This window comes from Acomys minous (assembly GCF_964271855.1).
Source record: "Acomys minous genome assembly, chromosome: 15".
NCBI lineage: Eukaryota > Metazoa > Chordata > Mammalia > Rodentia > Muridae > Acomys > Acomys minous.
Window position 1 is genome coordinate 23,459,593 of NC_140497.1, and position 3,221 is coordinate 23,462,813.

At 40.2% G+C, this 3,221-nt stretch overlaps 1 long non-coding RNA gene across 1 annotated transcript; it reads left to right on the forward strand.

Moving 5' to 3' along the window:
* Positions 1-554: 554 nt before the first annotated feature.
* LOC311584463 lies at positions 555-2,806 on the forward strand. Its single transcript, XR_014774890.1, has 3 exons — positions 555-607; positions 1,260-1,342; positions 2,591-2,806. It is a non-coding gene; the product is annotated as an uncharacterized lncRNA (long non-coding RNA).
* The last annotated feature ends 415 nt before the right edge of the window (positions 2,807-3,221 follow it).

Sequence of the window (3,221 nt, forward strand, 5' to 3'; positions counted from 1 at the left end):
TGCTGGCCAAACATGCTTGAAGCTCTGGGTTCAATCAGCAGCACTGTAATTTTTTTAAAAGTCTCTTTCCCTCTTTTTTCCCTTCTCTCAATTCTTTCCTAGCTCCACGCAGCCATCAATCTACTTTCCATCAAATAAGTGTACATTTTCTACAATTTTGTATAAATTGATTCACATAATAAGTATTTTTGCCTGACTCCTCTTACTTGCTGTGATTACTTTGAAATTCAGCCATATCATCATGTGCATCAATATCTCACTTATTTGTAGTTATAAATGTCACTCCACCATATGGATACACTGGATCTGTTTGCTTATTTTTGTTGTTGATGTTGGGTAGATAGGTTGTTTCCAGTCTGTCTTTGCTATTAAAAATAAAACCACCGTGACAAATTAGTTTCAAATACTGTTGCATTCATTTGCTTCTATTTTTCTTTGCAGGGTGTCTAGACGTGGCTCACTGGAGCCTGTGATTATAAGGCTTGTTTCACTTTTAAGGAAACTGGAGGTTCAGATCAGTGAGTAGAGCCAACCTAGCCAGCCAGATTCCGGGCCTCGATGAGATTGATTACACCTGTAATACCAGCATTCCAGAGCTATAAGAAGGGTGAGTGGGGCCCCAAGTCATCTTCAGAGTCAACCAGCTCCTGGCCTACCTAGACTACATGAGACATTTTAAGAAACTGACAACTTCTTCAAAGTCGGTGTTCTCTGTTCATTCCATAAACAGTTCTTCTCTGTTCTTGCCACTGGTATTTCTTGTTATTCATCCTAATCTATTTTTTTAAAAAATCAATACTTATATAGCTTGTCTAGAATTAATTTATTGTGTATCTTACAAATGTGCACATATAGTTACATATGTATATAGTATTGGACTAGGTATATTTGGCAAAATATTGACATTAACTACTTGGTTTGTGGGGTAAAGTTTACAGAACTACATAAGGACAAACAGAAGTCCTGCAGTGACCTCACGAATCAATATTGCATATAGGCATGAAATCACATGCTTTAACCTCAGCGCCTTGGGATGCAGAGGCAGGAAGAACTCTGTGGGTTTGCAGCCATTCTCCTCTATACAGCAAGGCCAGTCAATGCTATATAGTGAGATCTTGCTTTAAAAAAAAAAGTGGGGGAGCAGGAGGGGGACAGATTATGTTCCAGGAATCAATAGCATTTTCTATTCATCTATTTTTCAAAGACTTTAAAAATACCAGATTTAGTGGTCCAAATTATATATCTATTTCATTATCTAGTATGGCTCCTAGAAAAATTATCTGGAAGAAGACAACAAACTGCCTCAAATTCAATCAAATGCTGCACCTGCGGACCGACCCAGGTATGGTTCTTTGTTTGGGCAAATTAATGTGGCTTCTAGGATGTGGCTGAGCTGTGAAATGTCTATTGTTATACCTTTATCAGAAAGAAAACAGAAAAGAAAACTTGCGTTCACTTGGGCTAGACTACCGTGCATACATGTCTTGTCTTACCACAGAGCCCTGTAAACTATTTTACCGTCAAAATACAACCTGAAAGGAACTGGATTTTTCTGGGCATTTGGTTGAATATCATCTTGGCTTACTCTAGTAATGACATCAGATCGATAAGCGAAAGTGGCATATATGACATTTACACTGTTTCCATCCCCTCTTGCGCAATGATCTCCAAGCCTTGCGGGGGAGGGGGTGTGATGCAGATGCCCCATTAAGGGTTGAGCCTTTTGTGGTCTCTTATTCTCTGCACGTTGACCAGTTGTGATGCTCTGTGTTAATCACCAACTAGCAAATAGAAACTTCTCTGATAATTGATGAGAGAAACATTAATCTGTAGATGTATTAATAAATCATTAGGAATTAGTTTACTGCTATGTCTACTTAGCAGAGTAAGTAGTGGCTTCTCCCCTAACAGGGCCTATGACCTTTCTAGCCACAGGTTCTTGATTATGATAATAGTGCCAGTTACAGGTTTTTTTCTTGTGGCGAGAGAGCCTTAAAACCCAATCAGAAAGTGGTTGGTTACTCACCAGATATTGGGGCCAATATTGCAGTGGGCATGTTTTGTCAGTTCACTCATCACGGTGTGCACAGTGTTCACAGTTGGTTAAGATTGGTGACTATTTTTCTCCTCCAGCATAGCCCTTCCAGCACTAAGAAAACTGCCTGGTAACGCTGAGGCTTCTGGGTCGGTACCAGCTTTTGTCTTCATATCCTATGACTCAGATATGCTGTCTTTAGCAACAGGCTTTTACTGTCAAATTGGGAGTAACAAGAGAATTGGTAATAACCTGTAATATTTTAGGGTCTATGAAACCTCACCGGCCAATGACTACCTAAGTAGTGATCTATTCCTGGCATTTAGCTTTTTAAATTTACTTTGTTAACCTGTGCTGTCTAGTGGGGTATTATCGCCCTGTTATAAGGGCCATAAATAAAAATAGACTGTTCTCTCTCTCTCTCCCTCTCCCTCTCCCTCTCCCTCTCTCTCTCTCTCTCCCCCCCTCTCTCTCTCTCTCCATCCATATCTCTCTCTCTCTCTCTCTCTCTCTCTCTCTCTCTCTCTCTCTCTCTCTCTCTCTCTCTCTCTCAAGCTTCTACAGCAGGCAGCCAGTTTCCATGTGAGGATGATTACAAGGCAATGGTGTCTTCTGGACACAGCAGGAAGATACACATGTGAGCTCAGAGCAGTTATGATAGCAAACACAAGGTCTTCGAACTCAAGCCAGACCAAATCTCAGCAAGAAAAAGGGGGAGTGAGTATGAAGTCCTACCACTAGTCTGGGAACTATTGGAAAGTAATAGCTTCTGGGAGAAGGAGAATTGATTTTTTTTTTCTAAAAGTATAAGCCTGGTAATCCACCCAAGCTCCAGTAGAAATCCATACATCCAAGAATATATTAAACAAAATGGACTTGATAGGTTTGTTTTATTTAAAAAAAAAAAAAAGGAGGAAGAGGATAACAACAAAGGTGAGTAGGTAGGGCGGTGTGAGATCTGGGTGCAGTGGGGGCCACATGACCAATATGAGCAAGGTGCATGAAATTCTCAAAGAACTAATAAAATCATAGATACTTTAAAAGGCTTGTGTCATAGACATCGGTAAGATACTGCATTTGTTTCTTTTCCTACTCAGTGACAAAAATACCTAGTAGAAGCAGCTTATAGGAGAAAGGGCGTAGTTTAGCTCACAGCTTCCAAGAATTCAGGCAATGGCTGCTTGGC